The sequence below is a fragment of the Lycium barbarum genome, chromosome 7, assembly GCF_019175385.1.
Source record: "Lycium barbarum isolate Lr01 chromosome 7, ASM1917538v2, whole genome shotgun sequence".
Classification (NCBI taxonomy): Eukaryota; Viridiplantae; Streptophyta; class Magnoliopsida; order Solanales; family Solanaceae; genus Lycium; species Lycium barbarum.
The window spans coordinates 72,451,719-72,469,918 of NC_083343.1; the positions used below are offsets into that span (position 1 = coordinate 72,451,719).

Sequence of the window (18,200 nt, forward strand, 5' to 3'; positions counted from 1 at the left end):
AGTTCGTTTGGGGTGTCCCAGAAGGGCACCAGTCGCGGCCCACGGGGCTGGGTCGTGACAGACGATGTGTTTGATGATTGTGTAAATCTTCTTGAATGTAGACTAGCAATAGCGAGCTTGGGCAATTAAGCGTAGCTAATAGGACATGAAGCAAGTATGTAAAGCTTACCCTTTCTTTCTTTTGGCATGTCCTAGAGCTAAGTAAGTTATGATACGTATCTTGGGGTAACTCCATTCTTGATTCCGAGCTTGTTAATGATTCTTATTCACTTCTTGATATGAGTACACTTAGTATAGTCGAGCTTATTGTGCGATTGAATAACCAGCAAAGCATAAAGAGTTCTTGTTTTTTTAAAAGAGTTCGGTAAGTAATAATGTCCCTAACTTTCGTAGATGGTCTCGGATTGTCTTGGAAATGTTCGTAGAGGTTTCTATAATGAATAACGTTCCTAACTTTCATGGGCTAACCCAGATTGTTTTGGAAACGTTCATGGAGGTTTCTATAATGAATAATGTCCATAACTTTCTTATGCTAACTCGGATTGACTTGAAACGTGTTTATGGTTTACTAATGATTTCGAAAAAAAAAAAATTAGTTTTGTACCAAAGGAAACATAAAGTTGATTTTCAAAACCATTCCGAAGGGGGTGCGAGATTTTACTATTTCGTTTCATTTACGCTTTATGTTTACACTCCATAGCATCATTTCTTTGTATTGATAATTGTGGATTAAGTTGTGTTGACGCCATCATTATTATTATGCCGGAAGTGGCATGCCCGAAGGGGCCATCATCATTATTATTATGCCGGAAGCGGCATGCCCGAAGGGGCTATCATTATTATTATGCCGGAAGCGGCATGCCCGAAGGGGCCATCATTATTATTATGCCGGAAGCGGCATGCCCGAAGGGGCCATCATTGTTACTATGCCGGAAGCGGCCGTCCGAAGGGACTATTGTGATACTATATTCACATTGTGTATTCTAGAATTTTGGTATGCTGTACTTATATTGTGTATGCTAGAATTTGCGTAAGGCTCTACATGGCACGGTTCAAAATGTTGTTCCAGGTTGCTCCTGGGTTGCCTCTAAACTGGTTTACTGTTACGCATTTCCTTGTTTACGATTCAGGGATGCTTTACATATTCAGTACATATTCCGTACTGACCCCCTTTCTTCGGGGGCTGCGTTTCATGCCACGCAGGTACACCCAGATGAGTAGAAGACTTTGCTAGAAGGAGTTCCCGCGGGATTGGCGAGCTCCATCTCAGTTCGGAGTGTTGCCGAGTCAAAGTACTTATGTCATGGTATTTTGTATATGCTAGAGACTTTGCAGAAAGTGTCCTGTGGATAGGGCGTCGAGAAGTGCGAATCATTTGTAGATGTTAAAAGAGTATGTAATTTCAGATTGAAAGTTTTCATAATCTGTATAAAGACAATGATCTCTATTTGGAAAAGTTCCATGTTTTAAAAGTTTTTGAAATGACAGGTTTTGATAAAGCGAACGTTTAAGGGTTCGCTCGACTCTGATGAGAGTCGGGTGCCCATCATGCCCTATCAAGATGAGGGTGTGACAGTGCAACAAGAAGGAACCCCAACAGTCCCTAAGAATGTACTAGGGAGGTTGAGTAAAAGTACTCAAAGTATCTATTTTAGAACTTGTGACCCTAGGACATCACTTGATTTTTTTCGCTCAAAGAAGTGACATCCTCTTTAAAAGAAGCAAACTATAGGATTTCTCTAAACCTCAAAGTTCATTACTTCATTTTCTAATACTTGATAATGTATAGACTTAAGAGAATGGATAGTGGTAACACAGACTAAGCAGGATCACAATATATGTAAAAAAAAAAAATGTTCACTCAGATTCTCTTCTAATTATCTCATTATACATATAGATAGAAGCAAGTAGTGACCTCTCTTAGAGACACTCAACCCATTTTGAGTGCTTTAGCACACAAAGGTAGGGGGGAGAGATCATGCTCTATAGATTAATAAGAAGCAGACATGGCATTTAAGTCAAGATCTAGATCTATATTTCATAGCAAAGAGAAAACATGTCACATAAAATGGGAACAAATATTCAACCCATCCAGTTCTATTTCTTTAAATAGCAAAAAAAAAAAAAAACACAAAGAACACATCTTACATCTTAGATCTAGTCAAGATAGGAATAAACATGCACATCTTCTCTGAAACCAACATCAGCTCAAAAGGAATTAAACAAGAGAAAACAACAGAATACGTTATGGAAAATTAGTGAGCATCTCAGTATTCCAAGGTAAACAGAACATACTAAAGAAGTAAGGCAAGGGTTACAACAAATATGATTTCCATTATTTTCCTAAACCATTCATGCAGATTCAGCCTTAATATACTTATTCAAATATCAAATTATCACTTCAAGACTTCACTAACCCCCTTTATGAATTTTATCTCTTTTGAATAAGTCAAATCCTAGACAAGTGCTTAACATAAGCTAACAGTCTAAGGTCTTGAACAAACTGCCTTTTAGGGACTGTTCTACTACTCAGAACTACATGTATTACTCTTTCTTATTTTGATTTAACTTAATGATGACTATATGCTCCTATAAGGGATCACAAAAAATTATTTAGTTACAAATCAACCCTTTACTGATCCTATCATAACAAGTCTCAAAAAGAATAACCAAACCACATCTTATCTGAACTAAACTGGACCATAATCGTATTACCAAGCATGTCTAAACTGGACCATTTCTCTTAAGCTTGCTATGTTATGCAATTATGTGTACTTGAACCACATGTTAAGCTAACTTACCAGATTAACTATATAAAAGTAGTCTAATCTACTCTAAACTAAAGTAAGCTAACCTAAACTCAAACAAACAAAGCATGTAAACACATATGAACATATAAACACGAAAGAAACATGAAATAACTAAAATAAGATTAAGAAAGGATAAAGAATTACCTTTTTCGAGTGTAGCATTTGTTGTGAATGGAATTGGGGATCTCTTCCAAGCTCCTCGAACACTCAACCATAAAGAAAAAGAAAAGATTAAAAACTAAAAACCAAATTAGGCTGCGTAAAGGTTCTGCTTAAATATGAATCCTCAATTAAGCCGTAATTGGGTCAGAAAACTCTTGATTAAGAATTCTCAATGTTCAAAAGGTGCGTAATCAGTGAGAATTGAGGTTCTTTATCTAGAACCCCAAACCCTAGGTTTGATTCCCAATTTCGACGTGGGACGAGTAGAAATGGAGGGGAAAATCCCTCTAATGATGAACAACCAATCACCAATGAGTATTCAAACTAAATAACAGACAAAACCCATTAAAGAATTTTAGATGAAAAAGCAAAAGAGAGGCAACCGCACCTCTTCAATGGCTGAAAAAGGGTGGAGGAAGGGCGAGGCATTAATTGTCTTTCCCTAATTGATCACACATGGTCTGTAAAAGCGAATGGCCTTTGCATTTTTGCCATTTCCGGCTAGGGATGACGAATAGAGAGAGACAAGTTGGTCAGGTGGCTAGGGTTTTTATTGAAACCCTTGCAAAAATACAAATGAGGATGTATGGGGGGTATTTCATGGAAATTGAGAGCATTGGGCCGGGTCTCAGCTGAAAATGTTAGGCCTAGGTCAAATTGCTGAAGATTTAAAGGAAAACTTATCAATTTTTCAAATATGGTCAAAACTGTAAACTTAAATTTAAATCAAGCTTTTCAATTGTGGCCATATTTAAAGTGTAGCAATTCAATTATGACCACAATTAAGACACAAAGTAATTTGACATTTCAATTTTAACCCGTTTTGAAAGTAATTGTAATAAAGTTCAAATAAATTGTGAAATTGAGATGTAATTGACCATTTATTTATATAATCAAATTTCCTAATTTAATGGAGTAAAATATTTATCAACTGATCATTACTAGCTTAAATAATTAAATAACTGTTCTTGCTATTTTTCACTTAAATTTTAATAAATACGCTCTGAAATCATAAGAGATATACATAATATGTAAACTGATATACAATAGTATACCTGATGATATTTTGCCTAGTGAAATGGAAAAATGTCACCGAAACAATTTTGTAAAATCATTTTTGACCAGTAATGTGTATATTTCACTCGGTTTGTGATTCAGGAAATTTGAATAACTAAATAAAATTATTGGAGGGTAAAATTTAGTTGTCAACAAGAGAAAAATTTCCCTCATTACATATAGAAGTAATCTTTTTGCAACTAATTTTCACCTTTACCTTCATATTAATTGATGTAATAACTATTTAGACATTATTATCCTTCTTTAATATTTTAAAATTTTGTGAAAATACTATCCAATTAGCTGCTATAACTAATTTTAAACAAACATTATTTCGGAAGGTATTCATATAATGACCCGTTTGGTCGTCATAGTTCTTTCAGCATTTTTGCCAGTTTTCGAGCATTGATTAACTCGCTTTTGACTCAAAGGGACTGCTGATATGCTTCCCAGGGTGCCTAGACCGAATTCGGGAAACTTTGGTGAAAATATATGCTTAAAGTGAAAAATGGTTGACCCAGAGTTGACTTTTGGGCAAACGAACCATTTTCGGAATTCCGTCAATTTTGAGAGGTTCGGAGGGTTGTTAAGAACTTGTGAGTGTGTTTGGTTCGGTTCCCAATGCACTTGGGTGTATTTCGGGACTAGGATGGAAATTTGGAATTAAGGCACCATGGGTTGGCTCGTTAAAGAGATCTCCGTTGGGAATTCCGAGGCCACATGCGCATTCGTAGTGCGTTGTTATGTGGTACTATGTGTCTGGTATGTAAGCAGATGGCTTCAGGAATTAGTTGGAAAATCGGATCGAAAGGAAATCTTGGAGTAATTTTTTGGTGCCTGGTGCCCACTTTAGCGACACCAGCACCGCGACAGCGGCACCGCTAGAGCGGTAGCCCTGCCGTTGGAGTGGTATATGATTTTTAGTCATTACCGCTGAAGCGGCCAAGTGGTCGCTGGGGCGGCGCCGCTAGGGCGGTCCAGGTACCGCTACATCGGGTGACAGGCAGTTAATAATATTAATGAATTGTTTAAAAGCCCTAGACCCTCATTTTACCCCATTTTGATAATTGAGCTTGAAGAAACTACTCTTAAGGATATTGGGAGGAAAATCTTGGAGTTAATTCCTACTAATTTCTTCATTCTTCCTTTAAACCATAATCATGTAGATTCCCCCTTCTCCCTTAACAAACCCATGGTGGTAAAAGTTGAAAGAGGATTTGGAAGAACATTGTTCCTAGGATTATTAATGAATAAATTGGTGATGTTTTGTTAGATATTGACTTATCTAGGTTCATTAATCATAGAGCTTCCACTTTTAATGTTGAATTTCGGATTGGAGACTTAGGGTTTATACCAAATTTGGGGGTTTTGCATGAAATCAGAATCTAGGCTAATTATTGAGCTAAATCAGCAATTAAGGGTGGGATTATGATTGCCTAGTACTTAATTTGGTATTTTGCCCGCGAAATTCCCGTTTTGCCCTTGTGGGCACGTTTTCCCAATTTCTAGGGTTAAAATGGACCTAGTTGATATCATAGCAATATCCATATCATTATTCATGATTTCTAATATAGAATTCGATTATACTTAGACTACTTTGGTTCTGAGCTTCAGAGGAAGGGCAAGCCAAAAGAGTGACTTGTTGGTGTTGCGGTTCAGTAGTCCAAGTAGGTTATGGCTTACCTTCAGTGAGACTTCGTACGGTGAATGACATATTTAGATTATAAGGTCGGAGACAGCATGTGAACCTTCGGGTATGAAGTTTGGATGGATATTGCCTTAGGTTGGGCCCTGATGTGTGTTGAGACTAGCCACCCTGTTATGCGTGCTTAATTGTTCAATTGTGTTGGATTGATGCCATGTATAGTTGGTAATTATCGACTTCTGTCTTGTCGTCTTGATTTGGATAGAATTGACATACCCGAGGTTGGTATTTGTACTTTGATATATTGTTGACGTACCCACTGTTGCTACTTGACTTGTTGATATATGTTGCCATACCCACTGTTGGTATTGTGATGTGATACTTGTTGGCATACCCCGTTATGGTACTTGTGATATTGAACTTGATTGATTTACCTATGCATTGCACGCATTCTCTCATATTCATGCATGGCTGATACCCTGTGATGATCCGATATCATTGATTTAGCGAAACTGATATTTGATAAACACTTTTATTTGAGTGATTGTAAAAAGGCCGATGTCCGAAGATCCATTCGGGAATAGTTGATTATATGAAACTGATATTTTGATGAAATCTTTTACTTGAGTGATTGTGAGAAGGCCGATGTCTGAGGTTCAATTTCGAAATCGTTGATTGTGTGAAACTGATATTTGATAGACTCTTTTACTTGAGTGACTGTGAGATGACCGATGTCCGATGAGCTATTCCGGCATCGTTGTTGCATGGCCGATTCCGATGTTATTCCGGAATCGTTGTTAGTGCATGAACTCCGCGGGTCCCTGTCACGACCCATTTTAGCCTAGGTCATGCAGGCACCTACCATTCCCACCTCGGTAGGCGAACCCTTAACTCAACGTTCACAATCAATAAATATAATAAATAGCAGAAGAAGTAAATGACGTAAGTCTCACAATATAGCATAATATAGATAAGTGCGGAAGTAAGTGAATCCACCCCAGTATCTGGTCTTGTCATACAAGAGCATATAAATCCGAATAACTCTGGTCTGAATAATAATACATAAAATATCTCAAATCATGTCTTGAAAGAAAAGTATGACATAAATAATAGAACAGTCTTCGAGGTCAGCGGACGCCATGCTCACCCTGGAAAACTAAAGTAGAAGCTGAGGAGTCGATCAGCCACGAGTCAGAGAAGTAGATTCGGCCTGATACTCTGCATTCATAAAAGAATGCAGCAAGTGCAGGTCAGTACAAACAACAGTACTGGTAGGCATCGTAGGCCGACTAAGCATAGTTAACACAATTCAGATAAACAAGTAGAACAATCATGCATGAAACAATATAATCATAACCGAGTATCCATCAACACCTATGTAAGTATCTAACCCCAATATAATAAGTCTAAGTATATCAATCCTGGAACAATTAACCCAATAAAATCAACATAATCCATAATAATACAGTCATCACGACATCTCACTCATGTCATAATGTAATGCAATGCAATAATGGTATGAATGTGAAGCTGTCACGACCCGACCAGGGGCCGCGACGGGTGCCCGGGGCTAACCACCGAGCACCCCTCATTCTACTGCTTAGCATACTCATTAAACGTTCTTTTATCAAAACATACTCCAGTTATAAGAAAATCATCTTTCATTCGGGAATATAAATGCTTTTATATGCACAAGCCTTTTGGTCATTGAGATAATATATAGATATACATATATGCATGGTAGCAACCTCGTGAGACCATTCTACCCACACTGCGTATCTACGAGCCTCTACTAGAGTACTAGACATATGGACGGGACAAGACCCCGTCGTGCCCAAAACATACATGTACATAAAAGAATAATTATAAGCACCTCCGAAACAATGGAGTGCTCTCAAATCAGCTGACAGCTACTACGAATCTGGATCAAGCTCACCTCTCTGTCTACCTGTGGGCATGAACACAGCGTCCAAAGAAAACGGACGTCAGTACGAACATTGTACTGAGTATGAGAGGTATAAACAATAATATCACATCGATGAAATAAAGGAAGCATCAATAGGGAACATCTGTATCTGATTGTCAAATATAGAGAAAATGATGCATGCTGGCTTACTCAAAATCATCATCATATCACATATGCATAAATGTACAAACTTCCCGTCTATATCGGATCGGTGTGATAATCATTAGCCTGCGTCCAGGCCTCCCGCATCTGGGGTATCATCGCATGCCGCCCACTAGTGGTGTCTGCCCATACCGTCTGGCCATGGTGTATAGCTGCCCGCCTTAGTGGTGACTGCCCGGCCAAATAGGCGTGGTGTTATATCATCATCATCATAATATGCTCATCATAGTGCATGCATAAAGACTCAAGGATAACTATGCTTTATCGGGGTGACGTAAAGTCGTGATCCCCCGATTTCCTTATGGAGCACTCATTAACATCCTGCCTCACCTTGAAGGGAATAGTATATGAGGTGAGTGTAAGCAATAAATGACATCATTGACGCTTTAGGAACATCATATTATGAACATTTAGAACTTCTATACTTTAACTCATTACCTTGTGTAGCTATTTAGGGATATAGGCTCATATCTTTTCGGAACTTAAGAGATTCACGGAGAAGAAATAAAGTCATGCTATAGGATTCATGCCATAGAAAGAAAGGACTAGCCTCACATACCTTTTGCGCTTAACTAATCTATCGTTCGCTTGGTTTCCTTTGGTGCCCACGTTTCTACCTTCAAGAGGAATCACATTAACATTAGTTAGTCGGCTATGAGAACATTTTGCTATTTCTAGGGAAAATTGGGCAGCACTTCCTTTGTTTCTACTACTTTTACCACATCCTATATCAACTCCTAAACGTACCTAACAATATTCACAATATCGCAACAACAATCATCAATCATCTACATTTACCACAATTTACCATTTCTCTTTGATTTCTCCACAATTATGATTATAACTCGTTATCGCGTTTTCTCATATATAATACTTATTACATGGTTTAAATGTCACTTATAACATTTTCACAATCACAGCATACCAACATTCATGATTCATCCCAATCACTATTCAACAATGACACTATTCACACATTCATGACCCAATTTCTATGTCTTTTCACAATCCAAGTGTTTCAACTTTTAACCACTCAAACCATATAAAAAAAGGCATAAAACTCACCTTAGATGATAGATGAACAAAACTCAAGTGGAGCTTCTCTTCTTGCACCAAAACCCTAACTCACTTCTCTTGAGTTTTCTTGGTTTAGATGAACTTTTAATGGGTTTCATACACTTGATTTCATGGATTTGGTGTAGTAAATCTTGGTTTTCCTTTAGTTTCTTGTGGATGAATGATGGAGAAGGTTCTAGAGAGTTCTTGGAGAGAGGAGAGTGGAAGATGAAATGAAATAAAATGAAGGAGGGGTGCTTATATTAATTCATGAAATCAGTCCCGACCGAGATGTACAGTGCGATCGACGGAGCGTCGATCTGGCCGTCGAAGTCGTTAAATTTCCAGTGAGCAATCTGTCATTTCTTTTCATTCGACGGTGAGAAGAATGGTCCGTCGAACTAATCGACGGAGCGTCGACCTGTTCGTCGAATGGTCTTCGCTCCATCTAAATTTTACGGTACAATCGATGAAGCGTCGACTCGTCCGGTACAAAGAACGACCGTCGAACTCCCTTTCGCAGAACTGCGGTGAAGTTTCATTTAACGAGCTTTTCTCTCTTGCCTCTAACTTCTTTGGAATCTTAATTAGAATTATTAAGTATCCCTTATTACTTGTAGGGACATCATGTTCACCTTAACTTACGTTAGTCCCTTCACCTTTCTGCAGGTGTAACAGATGCCATGCCATGCTATGCAAATGAGATGTACGCATGTACTCCGGACGGAAATATCGACGACTCGGCAGCACAACCCAGTGTGACTCGCGAAGTCTGAGTGCCACCCATCCTGTATCTTTGTCAAGCAAACAGACGGGACCCTGGCTAATTGCGCACAGGGGGAGTCTCACCGGCACCACTCTGGGGGACCAGCGGAGCCCATGCACTACAATCGAATCCGGGATAACATCGGAATCAGCCATGCACAAAGATGCCCGAATATAGCCATCGGACATCGACCTCCTCAAAATCACTCAAAAGAGTTGTCAAATACTGGTTTCATAAATCAACGATTCCAGAATTGAACCTTGGACATTGGCCTCCTCACAATCACTCAAGTAAAAGAGTTTAGCAAGTATCAGTTTCATATAAACAACGATTCCGGAATGGATCTTCGGACATCGGCCTTTTTCACAATCACTCAAGTAAAAGAGTTTGTCAAATATTAGTTTCCCTCAATCAACGATATAGGATCATCACCGGATATCGGCTATGCATGATAATATGAGAGAATGCGTGCAATGCATAGGTCAATTATCAATAAGTAAGCTCAATATCGCAAGTACCTCAACGAGGTATGCCAACAGTATATAACATCAAAATACCAACAATGGGTATGCCAACATATATCAATAACTCAAGCACCGACAGTGGGTACGCCAATAATGTATCATAATACAAATAATAACAACGGGTATGTCAATCCTATCCTAAATCATGACAACAAGCGACATTCGCTGTCTACCAACTACACATGGCATCAAGCCAACACAATTAAACAATCAGACATATATAACGAGGTGGCTAGTCCCAACACACATCAGGGCCCAACCTAAGGCGATATTCATCCCAACTCCATACCCGAAGGTTCACATGATGTCTCTGATATCATAATCTAAATATGTGATTCACTATACTAAGTCTCACCAAAGGTAAACCATAACCTAACTAGATGTCGAACTGCAACACCAACAAGTCACTCTATCGCCTTGCCCTTCCTCTGAAGCTCAGAACCAAAGTAGTCAAAGCATAATCGAATTCTAAATTAGAAATCATGAATAATGATACTAATATTGATATGATATCAATTAGGTCCAATTTAACCCTAGAAATTGGGGAAATTAGCCCGCGAGGGCAAAACGGGAAATTCACGAGTAAAATGACAAAATTGAATCCTAGGTAATGATAACCCACTCATTAATTGTTGATTTAGCTCAAGAATTATCCCCAAATCTGATTTCTAGTAAAACCCCTAAATTGGGTATGAACCCTAATTCCCCAAATCTGAAATTCAACGTTAAAAGTGGAAGATATGGGTTACTAAGCTTAGATTCGTCACATTTTAGTATTAACATCATCAATTTTATCAATTATAACCCTAGGGAGAAGTCGCCCAAAAAACCCTTCTTCAAATTCTACTTCTAAGGGAATGAAAAGGGAAGGGATGATTCTAAGATGATAATGATTAAAGAGAAGTAAGTGATTAGACAAAGCTTTACCTCTAAGAAATTCCTCAATTTATCCCCAAGAACAGCCTTCCTAAGCTCCAATATCGAGTTACGACATACTGAGGGTCTAAATCTTATTTTAAGACACATTTAATGAAATTCCCCTGCCTGTGACCGCCAAGGCGAAGGGAGTATCGCTACAGCGGCGCCGCTGCGGCACCTGGGACACTGCTCCAGTGGTGAGGCCCATTTTACTCATGACCGCCACGGCGGTACCGCTGGGGCAGCTCTGGTGCCGCCGTTGCGGGCACCAGACACCAGAAATCCCCAAATTCACTGTCTTCCATCGAATTTTTGGGTTATTCCCTAGGCCATCTGCTCATAATCCAACCACCTAAACCCATACAAAAATATGCTACAAACGCACTCGTGGTCTCAAAATTTCCAACGGAGGTCTCCTTGATCGAGTCAACCACCGGTGCCTACTTCCCATTTCCCATCCAAAGTCCTGAAACGCACCAAAATGCATTGGGAACTGAACCAATTCTAAACAATCAACCGGACCTCTCAGAGTTGACGAAACTCTGAAAAAGGTCTGTTTGCCCAAAAGTCAACCTCGGGTCAAAATAAGTCAATAAACGCTCGGAAGTGGCAAAAGTGCCTAAAGGACTATAACAACCAAACGAGTCATTACATCAGATACCAATTGTACCGTTGGTCATCCTCGAGCAAAGAAAAGAAAAAAAGGCAGGGAAATACTAAATCAGTGAGCAATTGGGGATATCGGCTATGCATATCGGACTCAGTCTCCCATGTAGCCTCTTCTATAGGAAGGTGCTTCCATTTCACCTTCATAGAAGCAATCTCGTTGGACCTCAATTTTCGAACCTGCCCATCTAGGATCGCAATAGGCTCCTCCTCATAAGTAAAATTCTCGTCAAGAAATATAGAATCCCAACGGACAATGTCGGTACCATCGGCGTGGTATTTCTTTAGCACCGAGACATGAAAGACCGGATAGACTCCCGCTAAGCCTGGCGGTAAGGACAACTTATACGCGACATCACCAATACAATCCACGATCTCAAACGGGCCAATGTATCTAGGGCCCAACTTTCCCTTTTTACCAAAACTCATAACACCCTTCATGGGTGAAACCTTTAATAGAACCTGATCGCCAATAGCAAACTTTAAATCCTGAACCTTCCGGTCCGTATACATCTTCTGCCAGCTCTGAGCCGCCACGATCCTGTCCTGAATAACTCTCACTCTATCAAGGGACTCTCTCAATAGATCCGTGCTCCCAGGTCGAGCCTCGAACCCATCGAACCAACCAATTGCAGATCTATACCTCCTACCATATAAGGCCTCAAAAGGTGCCATACCAATACTCGAATGATAACTGTTATTGTACCCAAACTCTACCAAAGGCAAGTGCTGATCCCAATGACCGCCAAAGTCAATAACGCACGCCCTCAACATGTCCTCGAGCACCTGAATGGTCCTTCTCTGCTTCACTGTCAATTGATTGGCACATGAACGAAGCTGTAACGGAGCATGTACGCGACGATCAAACACGGCTTTGCCAGTTGCCTGTGATAGGAAAAAGAAAACTTGATCAGATAGTTCGTGCGGAGCATTTCCCACCTCGCCGCTCGGACTGGCCATCGGTCTAGGGACGGAAAGCTGTACTAAAGTCCAATCGGGTTCCCCACTCGTCATGAAATGCTTTCCAGAATCGGAAGTGAAGATAGTACCCCGATCAGACACAAAAGAGATAGGGATCCCATGTAATCTCACAATATCTCGATTATACATCTTGGCTAACTCGTCCGCAGTATAAGAAACCTGAACCGGACCAAAGTGAGCGGACTTAGTCAATCGATCCACTATCACCCAAATAGAATCAAACTTACCAAGGGTTTTCGGAAGACCCATAACAAAATCCATGGTAATCCACTCCCACTTCCACTCGGGAATGGGCATCATCTAAAACACCCCACTAGGTCGCTGGTGCTCATACTTTACCTGTTGACAATTTCCACACTTAGCCACAAAATCAACTATATCTCTCTTCATACGGTGCCACCAATAGTGCTGTCTCAAGTCACGGTACATCTTCGTCACTCCCGGATGAGTGGATGAATGGAATAGCGAGAGCTGTGGGCCTTAGATAAGATCAACTGAATCAGGTCACCAATACGAGGAATGCATACGCGTCCGCTAATCCTCAGAATGCCCTCAGAATCAATCACGGCCTCCTTGGCCTCACCTCTCGACACCCTATCTCGGATCTTGCTCAACTAAGAATCCTCAAACTGATGAGCCTTGATCCGATCCAATAACGATGATCTCGCCTTTATACAAGCCAAAATCCTCCATGGACAACGGACGCTTGTAGACAACCAATCGAACTAAACTCCCCATACTCACTGCCTTGCGACTCAAGGCATCAGCTACCACATTGGCTTTACCAGGGTAATACAGAATAGAGATGTATTAATCCTTCAGAAGCTCCATCCATCGGCGCTGCCTAGAATTGAGATCTCTCTGGGTAAACACACGCTGAAGGCTATGGTAATCGATAAAAACCTCACAATGGACACCGTATAAGTAATGCCTCAAAATCTTCAAAGCGAAGACTACGACCAACAACTCCAAGAGTCATCTATGATACTAGCAATATCTTGCAAATATTGGTGAGATCAAAATATCCTTAGCTTGAATGCATGCCTGTATCTTGACCATATCTTATGCAAAAGCTAGAAGATTACAAGCCACATATAGAGTGCTGGTTGGTTTATTAGAACAGGCCTCAATAGGTTGTCATAAATGCAACACTGATGGAGCCCCCAGAGGGAATCCAGGCCCTAGTGCAATGGCATTTTGCATTAGGAATGATACATGAGATTTAGTCTATGCTAAAGGAAGGAAACTACATGAGGGAACAAGTCTTATAGCTGAAGCAGTAGCAGTAAAGGAAGAACTAGAATTCTGTGTATTGAATTGTCTGCTGCCAGTGATGATAGGAACACATTCACTTACATTGAAGAATATCTTGGAAGGTGATTGGGAAGTACCATGAGTATTGCTATGGAAGTGAATGCTATCACAAAGTTGAGGAGAGATCATCAAGTCCAAGTACTGCATGTGCTAAGGAAAGGAGAAAACATGGCAGATTATTTTACTTAGTTTTTGATTTCGCAGGTTCAGGATTTCATTTCACTGAGTTTCAGGAGATACCTATGGAAGGAAAGCATATTCTGAACTCTGATAAGAGTTTCACTCCATACATCAGATCAAGAACCATACAAAGGAGGGCTCAATTAGATGAACAGGTGCAACAACATTGATTACAGAAGCAGTACAACAGTAATAACAATGAACTAATGCAGTTTCAATGAAGATAGTTCAGCTATTGTGCCAGAAAGAGTTACAAGATCTTAAGTGCATAAAGTTGTCATTAGATTCTTCCTAATGTGTGGTATTAACATCCATGATGTTCATTCTGTTAGGAAGGAACTAGAGATGACAATATATGGTTAAATCTCTGTAATGTTCCTATGATTTAGCTGAACTGGATACAAATTTCTGAAAAGTGAGATTGATAAGTTTCAGCAATTTATTTCTGCCTGAAGCAAATTTGGTAGGCTTTGATTCCATGACACCTGGTGAGAGTTTTCAGGTGTTCTTGAATGACATCAAACCAAAGCTACTTGTTTTCTGCATATTCTATCAATCTTGGTTTTGTATATTTTGCTTTGATTCTTTTCTAGCAACTTGGGCCTGTCCAAGTGTTGTTTTCTCCGTTTTTTCTCTTTTCCCATTTTTCTAGATTATTTTTATTCAATAAAATCCCACCAAATTTTGGTGGTTTTCTTGAAAAAAAAAAGAACACGCGCAATAGTTTTTCTGAAATTGGAACCGAAATTTCTAATAGAAACACTTTATTATTTTTTCAGGTGCTCAATTCGAACACATTGTAGTTGTAGTGGGAATTGGCTGGAAAATTCAAGGCCTGTAAATTTATTTAGCCAAATATTATTACAAAATTAGAAGTATAAAAGTTTTAATATTACGCTTCAACTTGTTATCCAGTATTTTAACATTTCATTCCCCCTTTTAAGTTCAGTTAACATTTAAAGAACTTGATTATGTAAATATTTGATACCACTTTTAACAAGTTTTTTAATACAAAATAGAAGATGAGGTACGTTCAATACTACGGGTATCTTAGCTTTTGAATTTAATGAGCAGACTTATATTTAGTAGAAAATGGCTGTTCTTTGATAAAACAAGATCCACTGTAAAATCTTTTCCTTCAAAGGAGGAAGCAAGGCAGCTTGGAAAACTTTGAATTGCGACAATGATATTTTTCTTGGAAAAGAAAGGAAGTAATGATTCTTTCACTTGGAAAAGCATGAGTAAAGCAAAAGGAAGTTGAAATCCTACACATATTAACAAGAAAGTCTACTTTTATTCAGCTACTGCACACGATTATGCATCGGGCAGAAATTTCCGAGTGATGATGTTGCCTCAGTACAACTCACACTTGTCATTGTGGGAAACAACGGTCTTCCTGTTTACAATCCTCATAACTGAAAACCACCTGAACACACTAAATACCATTTTCCATCTCCTTTGAGCAAGAAAACTGTTAATGATACTGTGTAAATCAGGCGACATTGCAAATCTTGGACCAAAAAGGGAATAGTCGGTTGCAAAGAAAGTCAAATGCTCATCCTCACAGAAATTTGGAGTGTTAAAGAATCAGTATTGGAATCTTGGCTAGGAAAAGTACTCAAATGGTGTGTCAAAGCTAACATCCATGTTGTCTATATCTTGCAAGATATAGTCATCCAAGCTGTTTATTGAAGAGATGGATGGCAGGTTATCAGGAGTTGATGCACTCAATTTCTGATTACTAACCTTTTGGGATGTCAAAACGTCATTGCTGCTATCAGAATTGCACACCATGGCTGAGCTCGTGGAAAATGGCAAAGCATAATCCATGAGAGAGGACTCATCCTCAAAGGAGACTACTCCTTCCCTGTGTCTGAATGCACCAATAATCAAATCACGAGCATCATACTGAAAACAACAAAGCAGATTAATTGGTGTAAACCAAATTATCTTATAGAAGAAAAGACAACTGCAAAACAATGCTGATACAACAAGCTAAGTTTGGACAACAAGGAAAATCTCTAAGAAAAAGAAGTTGAATGAGAAATTCACGGTTAGAGAGAATTTCAAAGGCAAGATACATGCCGTTTGAGTTTTAGACAGCTCATCAATAGGAACATACTGACAATCTGACAAAAGTCCCACCACTTGTCCAACGATGTTAAAAACCACTCCATTTGATTGTATAGTTCCAGATGGGCGGTACAAGTACAAATTCCTGTTAAGTACACACGTCCGAGCATGCTCCACTGTAACTTCCCACCTTTTGGTGGACACACCAGTCCCAAGAGCCTGAAAGGTTTCCAAGTATAAAGAGACAAAAAGAGTGTTCAATTTTAGGGAACAATAATATTAAATATATGGATCAACCAACATCTTAACCTTACTTAATTTAAGGTAATTTAAGGAGTTAACTCGTTGAAAGCGAGCCAAAGTCTTGTATGGAGCGCCTAAAATTGAAGACGGAGGGTGCTAATCCACTAATTGCAAAGATACAAGGATCCAGAGGATGAAAGGAAAAAAAATCATCCCATATGTTGTAACAATGTTGTTATAGCAAATAAGTTTTAATATGTCTTAAATAAAGAAATCCTAGCGCCGAACAGCTGCATAGACTCCGGTTTAATCAAGTCATTAACCAAGTTCAAATAACCATAAGAGTCAACAAGACATATATCATCAGCATTATAGTCATCTTCATCACAATTCAATCAGTAACAAATTAAATTGCTGAATCAATTCTTGTATAATCAACAGGCAAGGTAGAATGCCAAAATACTCACATTTCGAAGTGTTGCAGGATCAAGATAGAGTAGAGTCAGAAAATCTTATACTCATATTTCGAAGTGTTGAGAAGTTTGGTTATTTGTAAATTAAAGAAAAGGGGGTTACCTGACTAATTCTCCCTCCTCTCTCTAACTTTCTCTCTCCTCTCTCTCCTCTCTCTCCTCTTCCCTTCACCATTAGATCTGAGATTTAGATCAGATTAGATCTGATATCTGATATTTCAGATCCTTTTCCGGCCACTATCACATTCAGGTAATACCGGCGACTTTTCCGGCTACATTTACTTTGCTTTCACTTTTTCCTTTTTCTTCTCCTCTTCTTCTTCTCTTCTACTTTTTTCCCTTTTTATCTGCCGGATAGCCGCTGCTCAGTCGCCGGCGAATTTTTCCGGCAACTTTTCTGGTTTTTTCGCTGTGAACAGTACCCCGGTGTGAACAGTACTCCGCGTGAACAGTACTCCCGACGTTTACAGTACTCCGCGTGAACAGTACCCCCGACGTGAACAGTATTTTCCGGCGGCGAACAGGTTCATTTCGACTGGAGTTGGTACCTCCGGTTCTCATATCTATGATTTGTTCATACATTTGTAGCTACATTTGCTGACTTTAGACCTTTGACTAATTTATTAGTTCAAACGCGTTTTCGTGGCTTTGGATATTGATGGTAGACTAGGGTCATGTTCTCGTTCAGGGACGGGGACGGGGACGAGGGTTAGGAGGAGTAAGTGGGTTAAAGGAGCATCTAGACTGAGAGTAGGTTCTTGGAACATTGGGATGTTAACGGGAAAGTCCATAGAGCTAGTTAAGACCCTTAAGAGGAGGAAGATTAATATAGCTTGTGTCCAAGAGACCAAATGGGTAGGACCTAAAGCTAAGGAGGTAGACGGGTATAAGCTTTGGTTCTCTGGTAGATCGAAGTATAGGAATGGGTAGGCATTTTAGTAGATAGTGATTTAAGGGATCAGGTGGTGGAGGTTAGGAGAGTCAACGATAGGATGATGTCGATTAAGGTGATCGTTGAAGGGACCACTTTGAACATTATTAGTGCTTATGCGCCGCAAGCGAGCTTACGCGAGGAGGAGAAGAGGCGCTTTTGGGAGGATTTGGACGAGTTAGTGGGAGGCATACCGCCTACTGAGAAACTTTTCGTGGGAGGGGATTTCAATGGGCACATCGGGTCTATTTCGGGAGGTTATGATGATGTGCAT

At 39.5% G+C, this 18,200-nt stretch overlaps 1 pseudogene; it reads right to left on the reverse strand.

The window, feature by feature from the left end:
- Nucleotides 1-15,330: 15,330 nt before the first annotated feature.
- Nucleotides 15,331-17,170, reverse strand: LOC132601534 (calmodulin-binding protein 60 A-like; annotated as a pseudogene).
- Between the last annotated feature and the right edge of the window lie 1,030 nt (nt 17,171-18,200).